Source organism: Mus musculus, chromosome 12 (assembly GCF_000001635.26).
Source record: "Mus musculus strain C57BL/6J chromosome 12, GRCm38.p6 C57BL/6J".
Lineage (NCBI taxonomy): Eukaryota > Metazoa > Chordata > Mammalia > Rodentia > Muridae > Mus > Mus musculus.
The window spans coordinates 117458871-117471788 of record NC_000078.6 but is presented as its reverse complement, the minus strand read 5'-3'; the positions used below and the strand labels follow the sequence as shown (position 1 = coordinate 117471788).

Below are 12918 nucleotides of genomic sequence, written 5' to 3'. Positions count from 1 at the left end.
TTGCTCTGTAGTACAGCTTGAGGTCAGGCATGGTGATTCCCCCAGAGACAAAGTTTGGAGCTAAGACGAAAGGATGGACCATCCAGAGACTGCCTCACCCAGGGGTCCATCCCATAATCAGCCACCAAACGCAGACACTATTGCATACGCCAGCAAGATTTTGCTGAAAGGACCCTGATATAGCTGTCTCTTGTGAGGCTATGTCAGTGCCTGGCAAATATAGAAGTGGATGCTCACAGTCATCTATAGGATGGAACATAGGGCCCCCAATGGAGGAACTAGAGAAAGTACCCAAGGAGCTGGAAGGGTCTGCAACCCTATAGGTGGGACAACAATTTGAACTAATCAGAACCCCCAGAGCTCGTGTCTCTAGCTATATGTAGCAGAAGATGGCCTAGTCGGCCATCATTGGGAAGAGAGGCCCCTTGGTCTAGCAAACTTTATATGCCCCAGTACAGGGGAACGCCAGGGCCAAGAAGTGGGAGTGAGTGGGTTAGGGGAGCAGGGCGGGGAGAAAGTATAGGGGACTTTTGGGATAGCATTTGAAATGTAAATGAAGAAAATATCTAATAAAAAAAAAAAAGTCCCTGTGCTCCTTGACTGCAGACATAGTGTAAGCAGCCATCCCCTGCCTCCAGGCCTTCCCTGCCAAGATGGCCACACTGTGTGCAATAAACCCTTACATTTCTTTTATCATAATTTTGCCATAGCAGTGACAAAAGTAACTAATACGGATCTATAACTGTTGATGGAACAATTCTGCTACAATAATGAAATATTAACGTAAGGAAATCGTTTAAAATAGATAAAACACAACATACAGAAATGCTTACTTAAGTAGTATTTATATTTATGAATAACAATTTGCTACTTAGCTGTCCAGCAAGAGAATGTGGTAAACTAGTTGTCTTGGTAAATTAGTTGTCTTAGTTTAGGAAGGGAAGGGTTTATGTAATCCTAAAGCTTGTAGTCCAGGGCAGGGACCTGGAGGTGCACACTGATGGAGGAGTGCTTCTTACTGGCTTGCACAACCTTTACATATATAATCCAGGACCACCAAGCTAGGGTTGGTACTCACCCACAGTGAGCTGGGTTTGCCCATATCAATCATCAATCAAAAAAATGCACCACAGACTTGTCTACAGATCCGTCTGGTAGGAGCATTTTCTTTCTTTCTTTCTTTCTTTCTTTCTTTCTTTCTTTCTTTCTTTCTTTCTTTCTTTCTTTCTCTCTTTCTCTCTTTCTCTCTTTCTCTCTTTCTCTCTCTCTCTCTCTCTCTCTCTCTCTCTCTCTCTCTCTCTTTCTCTCTTTCTCTCTTTCTCTCTTTCTCTTTCTCTCTTTCTCTCTTTCTCTCTTTCTCTCTTTCTTTCTTTGTTATTTTATTTATTTACATTTCAAATGTTATCCCCCTTCCCATTTCCCTTCCACAAACCTCCTATCCCATTCCCCCTCCCCCTGCCTCTATGAGGGTGCTCCCCACCCACCTATCCACTCCCGCCTCCCTGCCCTAGCATTCCCCTGTGCTGGGGCATGGAGCCTTCACATGATCAAGGGGCTCCCCTCCCATTGATGCCAGATAAGGTAATCCTCTGCCACATATGCAGCTGGAGCCATGGGTCCCTCCATGTGTACTCATTTGTTGGTGATTTAGTCCCTGGGAGCTCTGGGGGGTCTGGTTGGTTGATATTGTTGTTCTTCCTATGGGGTTGCAAGCCCCTTTAGCTCCTTTAGTCCTTCCCCTAACTCCTCCATTGGAGTCCCTGTGCTCAGTTCGATGGTTGGATTCGAGCATCCACATGTCTGTCAGAGCCTTTCAGGGGAACAGCTATACCAGGCTCCTGTCAGCAAGCACTTCTTGGCATCAGCAAGTGTCTGGGTTTGGTGTCTGCAGATGGGATGGATGTCCAGGTGGGGCAGTCTCTGGATGGCCTTTTCCTTCAGTCTCTGCTCCACTCTTTGTCCCTGCATTTCCTTTAGACAGGAGCAATTCTGGGTTAATATTTTTGAGATGGGTGGGTGGCCCCATCCCTCAACCGGGGGCCATGACTAACTGCTGGATATGGTCTCTATGGGTTTTATCTCCCCTTTGTTGGGTATTTCAGCTAATGTCATCTCAGTTGGGGCCTGGGAACCTCTTGAGTCCCTGGCACCTGGGACTTTCTAGTGGTGACCTCAGTTCCCCATCCCCCACTGCTACACATCTCCATTCAGTTTCCTGACCTATGGGGAAGGAACATTTTCTTAATTGAAGTTCCCTCTTCCCAAAAGGCTTTAGCTTATGTTCAGTTGACATAAAAGTAGTCAGCACAGTGCTCCCCATTCATCACCAAAAGCCCATTAAAAGCACCTAGAATGTAAAGTGTTGAGTAAGAAAAGTCACATTGTGATCCAGTATTGTCTCAATTAGTGAAACATAGGGGAAAGCCTGGAGGAAATGATACATCATACATATTATACATAAAACTACTGGCCGTTAGTGTAGGAGGTGTTTTTCAAGGATTCATTGCAACAGCACATATATAATCATAAAGCAAAGTCCAATGTTTCTAAAAAGGCAATCTTCAAAGTACAGGTGGACATTCCAGATTAGCTCACTGCTCTCTAATCAATATAATCTAATCTATGGAAAACTTATACTAACTTAAGGGATACAGTGATTTTTGTATGACATATTAAAATTGTAATTCACTAGCTAGAATGCTGTCACTTCTATGGTTTCTATGCCTTTTAAACCAGTGAACTGCTAAGTTGGCAGCAGTAGGTATTTTTTGAGTGAAAAGTTTAGCAAGCCATGTACGAATGGGCTGTCATTATATTCCTATATCTGTTGCAGTTGATCACAGCCCAACGGAACAAGGGCTGTCTGCTCTATATCACAAGAAACCAGGCAATTAAATCAGCTCAGACCCAAAGTCAGTCAATTCAATGAGATAAATAAGATTATTTTTAAGAGTGTCAATTGGCATGGCATGAAGTGAAATTGATTGATGGAGCTCCTTAGCTTTCAACTGATTTTGCATAGCATTCTGAACACTCCAATATGCAGCCACTTTGCTTTTTAAAAATAATGCAGCCTGTTTCCAGCTACACCATGGCATCAGAGCCAATACAACTTTTTTTATTTTTTGAAATCTCCTATAATTATCAAGAGTCCAATGTTTATATGGCCACCGACAGTCACCAACAGGCAGCTCCCGCCTGACACAGGCTACTGAAGACACCAGCCAACATTCCTATCACCATGGCAGCATTCCTGATGACTAACACTGTTTCTGTGAGCTCTGACATGCCGGTTGTCGATGCCAAGGGTGGTTATTTTTTCTCACTCTGTCTCCTCTGTCTTGGAAGGCTGAGTAGGCCAGGAACATCTGCATCTCAGCACGACAAACCACTGTCACAGTGGTGAGGATTTCCAGAGTCTGATCACAGCAGTTTTCTATGGTAACATGTGAGCTGGTCAGTCTTCTGGGTAGGTCCGACAGGCTCCTTATTCAGGAATATGGTGGACCAGATAGTCTAAAATATTTCCCAAAATGAAAGAGAAAACAAAGCAATAACTGGACAAACACACAGACAAGCTCCCTAGGACACTGTCTAGAAAACCTTTGAAGAAAGAAAGAAATTAATAGTGCAAATTATGAACTTTTTAAAAGCCGTGAAGCCAGAGATTCTCTGGAGATATGTGCAGTATTCACTCATCACAAAGACAGCTGATGCCTTGGGCCTTTCAAAAGCTGAAGGTCAAAGATCAACCCCCCTCTTCTACCCCAGCTTTGAGAAGTTAAATTTCCCAAGGGCTACCTGTACCTTCAGGGAAAGAGCAAATAACAACAGCAAACAGTGCACAGGCAGAGCCATGGCTTGGAGATACAGGAAAGCAGTTTCCCCTAAGAATTTGTAACTTGATTCTTTCATTATTAATTTATCTATTTGCCAGTATTGATTGGACCTACTACATAGCAGGCTGTGTTCTGAACATTAGTGTTACAACAGTGAATATGAGAAACAACCTCTTTTAAAAGACTTTGTGGTGTTCTATTGGAGGATTACAGTCAACAAATAAACAAAATATGTCCACCCCGAGAATGAATTCTGGGGGAAAACTAAACAGGGGTAAGGATGTCCCCGAGAGTGTGTGACCACAGCGAGTGAACTACTAAGTTGGTGAAGGAAAGACTCTCCGATAATGCAGCATCTACTCAAGACCTGAAAGAAGGCTAGAGAGTGAGCTACTTGGGTATTTAGGGGGTAAACAGAGCAAACAATCTGAAATCAGGGCTGTCTGAGACGCAGAGAGTCACCTGGAAAATAAGGCAAAGGGTGTAGAAGAGAGCATCCAAGAGACAGACCTGGCCAGGCCTCCGAGGTCCCGAGGGCCTTTCTGTGACTTGGAATTTAGCCTCAGGTCTTGCTAAAGTCTACATTTAGAAGGCTCAATCGGTGTGGCTCAGGGAACAAGAGCAAGAGCTGCGCACCAGCCATGCGCAACAAGCTAAACACAAGGTGATGACGGCTGAGCTGCGCGCTAGCCTGGTTGACTTCACCGCGAAGACATGCAGGGATGAGTTTGGCGTGGTTGTCTGGTAGAACTGAGTTGGCCTTTCCGAGATGAGGAGGTTGGGAAGGGAGGGAGGAACAGACAGGTGTCTGAGCTTATATATGGGCACTGTCATGTGGCAACATCACAGACCTAGCTGGAGAGCGTTGATAGGATAACATTTATTTAAACCCTTAAAAGGTTCACTTTAGAGTACAAAACAAGTAAACAAACAAACAAACAAACAAACAAACAAAAAACAACCGGGAGATAAGCATTCAGCATTGTTGAAAGTAAAAGTGCTTACAGCCATGTAAAAGTGACTTGAGTGCCACCCCCAAGATCCAAATAGTTAGATTTAGGATAAAACTGACTCCCTCAAGTTGTCTCCTGGCCACCGCAAGCAGCATGTGCAGCCGTGCACACACACACACACACACACACACACACACACACACACACACACACACACATGAATTAAAAATGATAAAATAGGGCCTAGAGAGATGGTTGAGGGGTTAATAGCACTGGCTGCTCTTTCCTAGGACCCAGCACCAGAATATTGGCATTTTCGGCACCAGGCATACATGTAGCATACCCACAGACATACTGGCAAAATATCCATATGGACACACAAAATAGTAATTTAAAAAATAAAAACTTAAGAACATTTAGAGACAAAGGAAAAAGAAGAAAGTTAATGGAAGCAAATCAAAAGCAGGATTTAAAGAATAATAATAATGGAGTGAATGAAGAGATACCTCTAAGACAGCTGACAACGCTGATGTTGGTCCTTTGGGAGGAAGAAAATCAACTGCTGATGTGAACAAAGGTCTGGAAAGATGGCTTTAAGTAACAAGGAAAGTAAAAGCACAAGTGGGTAAACATTAGAAAGGAAAAGACAGGCGAGAATGAGGTTAGGGAGTCGTGGGTACTGTTGCTGATCTACTTACAGCCAGGCAAGTTCAGAGGTATTTACTTCTGAGTGCTAAAGAGACTGAGCCAGGCAGGCTGCAGCCAAGACGTCTGCAGAAGCTACAGGCGTGGTTGAAGTGCTGATGTGGCTCTCCAGGACTATCTGGAACTGAGATGAGAGAGTCGTCAACAAAGTCGGGTGAGCCACGGATACTCCTGACTTCAACAGGAACATGTGGTTCAGGAACATGTGGGAGACTATTTCTGTGGCTTACCCCATTATCCTGTGCCAAGAAGTTTTGAGGAAAAAAAAAAAAAGAAAAGTTAAAAAAAAATTAACTTCTCAAATCCAATCTGAGGATGGGTACTTTTTATTTCTCTTTCTGTCTTTAGGTTTGTTTGCTTGCTTTTGAGACAGGATCTCATTACATAGCTCAGGCTAGCTTCAAACTCAAAATCCTCTTACATGTGCCTCCAGAGTACTCTTATTACAGGCATGTAACACTGTGTCCTGCTTTAACTCTATTCTTATAACTTTACAAATGAATTCACTCAGTAGTTCTGGGTCCTGTCTTCCCACAAAGAAAGTATTTGTAGGTTTTAGCGAAGACCCAGGAACACCCCAACTAATTTCTTAAGTGTATTAAAATGAAGCAAGAATTGCACCAGAGATTATAAAAAAAATCTCATGAGCATGAGAAAAATCTCATGAGCATAAACACACAATAAGCCTAAAAAACACAGCCAGTATATAACCAAATTGATTAGTATATATAAATTAATGAGCTGTAACTGGAGAGATAACTCAGTAGTTAAGAGCGCTTGCAATCCTTGGAGAAGACCCAGATTCAGTTCCTAGCATTCACACGTGCTCCACGACCATCCATAACTCCAGTTCCAGGGGATCCAGTGACCCCTTGTGGCCTCTGTAGGCACCAGGCACATAAAACACTAATACATAGATAATTTAAACAAGCAAACACATGTGAGCTGAGTGGAGATGCATAGCTTAGATGGCAGATTCAAGGTTTGTCCTTATATTCTTGGCTTATGTGGGCTACCCCATAAAATTAATACAGACAAGGATAGACCAGTTGTAGAAAATCCTCTAAAGCCATTCATTATACTAAATGTATATGTAGACTTCCTGGTGCATAGGAAATTCCATTTTAGCATATCAAATTTGCCAAAAAGAATTTTTAAAAAAACTGATGATATCAAAATTAAGTAAGACTGTGTAAGAATGCTGTGCTCCGCTGGGTGTGGTGGCGCACACCTTTAATCCCAGCACTTGGGAGGCAGAGGCAGGTGGATTTCTGAGTTCGAGGGCAGCCTGGTACACAGAGTGAGTTCCAGGACAGCCAGGGCTATACAGAGAAACCCTGTCTCAAAAAACCAAAAAAAAAAAAAAAAAAAAAAAAGAATGCTGTGCTCTAATTCTAACCCTCTGCACAGGGTGCTACAGTGGGACTTCCATCTTGGAGGTTTTCTTGCCCATGAACAGCAAATATAGAAGTGCTCACATAGATACAATTTTTTACTGACAAGAGCCATCTCACCAATGTCTACCACAATGAAACACTTTAGGAAATGTGGTAACATGTTTTGGTTAAAAAAAATGAGTAAATGAAAGTTACGTAGATCAACACAAACAGAAACTCAAACTGCATATTTCAGAAGAATGTAGAGTCTACATTGTAGATACCATCTGCTTGTAAATCTAAACATAGCATTAAGAATGTGCCTGGTAGAACTCAGAGACCCCCACATGGGTCAGATTTAATCTAGAGTAATGCAGGTCTGGGCAGCTACTGCTGCAACAAAACCATATAAAATAACAAAGGAAGGATAATAAGAAAATGAATTCAGCTATGGATTTGCTTGAGGGCAATGGGATGAAGAATGTCTTAGTCGCTGCTCTACTGCTGTGAAGAGAACCATGGCTACTGCAAGTTATAGGAAAAAAAAGCATTTAATTGGGGCCTTGCTTACAGCTTCAGAGGGCCAGTTCATGGCTATGATGGCAGGGATCCTGGTGCTGAGAGCTTTACAACCTGATTCACAGGCAGCAGACACACACACACACACACACACACACACACACACAGAGAAAGAGAGAGAGAGAGAGACAGACAGACAGACAGACAGACAGACAGACACAGAGAGAGAGACAGAGAGAGAGAGAGAGAGAGACAGAGACAGAGACAGAGACAGAGACAGAGAAACAGAGACACGGAAACAGAGAGAGCAGCAACGGAAAGACTGGAGCAGGTTTGGGGTATGAATCCTCAAAGCCCATTCCCAGTGACACATTTACTTCAACAAGGCCTATACTTCCTAATTCTTCCCAAACCATTCCACTAACTAGGGACCAAGCATTCAAATATGTGAGCCTATGTGGACCACCCTCATTCAAACCACCACAAAGGGCCAGCTCGGTGAAGTCTTCAACAGTTCCTGTTGCACGCTGCTCCCTAAGCTCACTATAGTTCTGTGGGCATTTGTTACATTATTACATGTGTTTCTTAGTTTATTCTCTGCTGTTGTGATAAACACCATGACCCAAAGCAGTAGGGAAGGAAAAGTCTTAGTTCATCTTACAGCTTACAGTCCTTCATGAAGCGGAGGCAGGGCAGGAACTGAAGCAGAGACCATGGGGGAGCGCTGCTTACTTTGCAAGGAAATTTTGATGGCTATCCTCGAAGCTTTCTTATGAGGACTATCACATTGAAGCCCCTTCCCTCAGTGTATAAGAAGAGTAAACCACAAGGTCTGGTCCCTGGAGGGCATGACTAGGGGTCAGTCCATGGAGGGTGTGACCCAGTGCCTACAAAGGTGGTACTGTCTCAAGTTTCACTCTTCACCTCCTGAACCTCATCTCTCCACTGGCCATAAGGTCTGTGGTGTGGGGGTGTCCCAAACACCAACTTCATTTCCTCTTCCTCCTCCCCCTCCTCCTCCTCCTCCTCCTCCTCCTCCTCCCCCTCCCCCTCCTTCTCCTCCTCCTCCTCCTCCTCCTCCTCCTCCTCCTCCTCCTCCTCCTCTTTCTCCTCCTCTTCCAATAACACTTTAGTGAGACTTTTATGTCCTTTCAATTTTTTTTTAAAAGGACCCAGACACACCTACAATTCTTAATTCTCCTGCCTCCAGGTCCTGAGTGAAGGGATTGCAAATGTGCATTCAGTTGTGAGAGGTTTTGGTTTTTTTGTCTTTGTTTTTAATAATAAGGTGGGTGAATCAAATGAATGCATCTTGTCTTGCATTTAAGGTTCAGCCCATGACACCCTCATCTCCCTCCACTATTGGGAGAAATAATTTTCTCCTGGGATGTGGTGACCATGAAGTGAGAAGGTGTGTATAGACTGCATCGGTGAGTGTCAGATACAGTACTTGGTAAACTCGACTGTGTTGCTGCTATGTCTTCTTACTAATTCCAACACTGTCTGGAGATTAAGGAGAATTGTTAAAAATCTGAACAAAGGAGAGATACTGTTAATGGATCTTTTCTGTTGTCGGACCTTTGTCTCCCTTCTGAGACATTATCCAGGTATTTGTTGAAAGCAAACCAAATACTTCATCCTGAGCCATGGCTTCCTCTAACTGAAACCTGGTCAAGTCCCTAGGCTTCTCCTCAGGCACCATGGGTAAAGTTGAAGATGCCGAACCTCAGTGTCACCTCCACATGTACCCTCAGGGAACACAGAGCAGCTGCACTGCGTCTCCAAGAATGTGATTGTCCCACCCACAGCTGTCTGTATACCCTGCCCTGATTCTTCCTTGGGTATCAGGTAGACGCTGACTCAGTCTTTCTCATCTTCTGTTGACTGGCGTCTTCTCAGTCTCACCTGTCCCATTTAGGGCTCTAACACTGTGACTAAAAGCAACTTGTGGAGGAAAGGGTTTGTTTTACCTGATAGCTTGTATATGATAATCCAGGGAAGTCACAGCAGGAACTCAAGACTGGAATCTGAAGGTAGGAATTGACACAGGCAATAGAGGGCTGCTACTTACTGCATTGGTGCTCATGGCTTGCTCAGTTGGCTTTCTTATAGCACCCAGGACCACCAGCCCAGAGATGGCACCACCCACAGTGAGCTAAGCCTTCCTACATAAATCATCAATCAAGATTCCTCCCCCCTCCACCCCCTACCCCCTGCCAATCTGGATTGGGTATTTTCTCAATTGCTGTTCCCTTTCCCCGAATGACTCCAGCCTGTATTAAGTTGACACAAAACTAGCCAACATATTATTTACACCAAAAGAGGAACTCTTGGCTTTGTAATTACAACCTGTAATTCTTATCTGGGCATTTTGGATTCATGTTCATAGCACTCCTACCACTGACATTGCAACTATCTCATCAGACTTTAGCTTGCCCCATTCTGGGGACTCTGTCTTCTTGGATGCACGGATTGGAGAGTGGTATTTGGTTCAAGACACAAATAATAGAAAGATGGTTGTGATGTTTTGTATATGCTCAGCCCAGGGAGTGGCACTATTAGAGGGGGTGGCCCTGTTAGAGTAGGTGTGGCCTTGTTGGAGTAGGTGTGTCACTGTGGGTGTAGGCTATAAGACCCTCATCCTAGCTGCCTGGAAGTCAGTCTTCCACTATCCTGCACCATGCCTGCCTGGATGCTGCCATGTTCCTGCCTTGATGATAATGGACTGAACCTCTGAACCTGTAAGCCAGCTCTGATTAAATGTCCTCCAATTAAAGAGTTGCCTATGGGCTGGTGAAGTGGCTCAGCAGGTAAGAGCACTGACTACTCTTCTGAAAGTTCTGAGTTCAAATCCCAACAACCACATGGTGGCTCACAACCACCCACAATGAGATCTGACACCCTCTTCTGGTGCATCTGAAGTCAGTTACAATGTACTTATGTATAATGATAAAATAAGTCTTTAGGAAAAAAAAAGAGCTGCCTAGGTCATGGTATCTGCACACAGCAGGAAAACCCTAACTAATATAATGGCATTGGCACAATTCAAACAAACAAACAAACAAACAAACTACACTAATCATATGAGCTTCAGTAACATAATATGTAGACCAAAGGGGCATTTCTCCTCTTTTCCATTCCTCACCTTCCTTCTCCCCTTCTTTCCCTCTCTTTGCCCTTTAGTTGAGCCTTTTAATTGGGCATGTCAGGCATGCACCCTATCACTGAGCTGCAAGACAGACATATAGTTTCATTCTTTTCCTTTTCCTTTTCCTTTTCCTTTTCCTTTTCCTTTTCCGTTTCCTTTTTCTTTTTCTTCTTTTTCTTTTTCTTCTTTTTCTTTTCCCTTTTCTTCTTTCTTTCTTTCTTTCTTTCTTTCTTTCTTTCCTTCTCTCTTTCTTTCCTTCTTTCTCTCTCTCTTTCTTTCCTTCTCTCTTTCTCTCTCTCTCTCTCTCTCCCTCTCTCTCTCTCTCTCTCTCTCTCTCTCTCTCTCCCTCTCTCTCTCTCTCTCTCTCTCTCTCTCCTTTCTTTCTTGAGATAGAGTCTCTCTATGTAGACCTGGTGATCCTGGAGCTCACTACACTAGTCTTGAACTCACAGAGATCCACCTGCCTCTGCCTTGCAAGTGCGAGGATTAAAGGCATGTGCCACCACATCTAGCTTCCAGGCTCACCTTCTCTCTTCAGCTTCCCTCTGGGTTACCTGTTTTAGCTCCTGTTGTGTTTGAAAAAATTCTGGAAGCAGCCTTAGCACTGTGTGTTTCTTCATTCATTATCCATAGGAAGAAAACAATTTTTTTTTCTCATATGTTAGAGAACCGACTCTTTACCCATTGGCCTGAATTAGGTCATGTGATTTGAAAGAGGCCAGTGATGGAATGTAGTGAGTGGGCATAGTCAGAACTGCCTTCTGAATGGGATCTCCCCTTGGAGAACAAGCACGCTGGAAAAGGAGGCATGGTGCTCTTGTCTCACCTCTGCTATCCTCTGTGTCTAAGGCTGTCTCTTCAGACTGCATTACCTTTCAGCCCTTGCTCTCTGGCTTCTAGTTGATTGGATCATGGGAACACCAGCAGGTGGAGGTGCCTTGTTATATGGTTCTCACAGTGGTTGCATTACTCTACAACTCCTACTGTCTGACTTCATACCCTTCCAACTCTCTTGCCAGGCTCCATTTACCTCTTCCTTGTCTATCCTTACAGGTTCAGAAGCTATAATGCCTCCCTCATGCCAGCCCCTCTGTACACCGTGATTCCTGCTTGGCCTTCACCATTGTCTGAATCCTCACTCCACAAAGGTAGCATTTGGTGAAGGGGCCTTGGAAGATGGTCAGATCATGGAGGGCAGAGGCACCATGCATGAGATTAGTATGTTCATTTAAAAAATATAATCAAATAACAACAAACTAAGTGAACCCTGCGCCTTTTTTCATGCACAGTCAGAACGAGAAGTTAGCTATCTATGAATAATCAGACCATCACCAGACACTGAATCTGCTGGTGACCTGGTTTCAGATGTCCAGCCTCCAGAACAGTGAGGAAAAGGTTCCTGTTGACTGTGTAAGTGGTCGTGTGTATAACATTCGGTTACAGTAGCCTACATGGAGCAAGTGCCTCTCCCTGCCACTCCTCTGTAATAAACGCTTTGCTGTTTGTTACTTAGCTCTGTCCTGCATGTGCCCATGGACTCCTCCCTGGACCTTGACTTTACAACCTGTGTGAAAGTTGGGGACTGTTACCAAGAGGAATAAAGAGTAGACAGGAGGCATCAAAACTGGCGAGTGCCCATTATCACCCACTGTTATCTTTTTCCCTCTTCCCTGACTCACCCTTGGAAAAAGAAGACACATTTTCTAATAGTTTCCCATGCTAGCTTAGTATTCTACATAGGTTATATACACTAACAATGATTTTTAAAGCACGCACATTAGGAGTCTTATCTCTTACAGTAATTTCCTGAGAGAGCAAAGGTCTTCACCAGCTCATCTTCAGAGGATCAAATGCCAGCCGAGCCTTGCAGATCTGCTACCAGAAAACACTGAACACTGCCAATGATCCCTTGGAAAACAGAAGACACGAAGTAGGGAAAAGTAAACAGATGGAATCTCAGAACAGACAGGAGCTGGAATGAGTTGCCACGAAAATCTCCAGGTGAGACGAACAGACATGGCTTCCACGGGATCCCTCTTAGTATCAACAGAGAGAGGCAGAGTTGGTTTTGTTTTGTGCTCTCAAAAAAAAATACAAGGACAGGTGGAGCCAATTCAATTTTAAGGAAGAGAGATTTGTATGGGAAGCAGGGCATACATCACAAGAATTTGGGGCTACTGCACAAAATTCCTTCTGGGTAGAAAAGATTGCAGAGCATACAGAGAATTAGGGAGAATCTGCTAGAAGAAGTGAAGAGAAAGACTGAGGGCTGAGGAGAAATTCCATTCCAAAACATTACTCCCTCCTACCTCTTCAGGAAAGAGTTAGCCCTCAGGACTGGTTGAGCTGGTTGTCAACCAAGATTAATTGGAGAAGAG

The 12918-nt window shown here is 43.9% G+C and overlaps 1 long non-coding RNA gene across 1 annotated transcript in view; it reads right to left on the bottom strand.

Annotated features, from left to right (window-relative positions):
- Window positions 1-5665, bottom strand: part of Gm31482 — a 38830-nt gene extending 33165 nt beyond the window's left edge. Inside the window, exon 1 of the long non-coding RNA XR_382010.2 lies at window positions 5491-5665. This is a non-coding gene — a long non-coding RNA (predicted gene, 31482). The remainder of the gene's footprint in view (window positions 1-5490) is intronic.
- Window positions 5666-12918: the final 7253 nt, after the last annotated feature.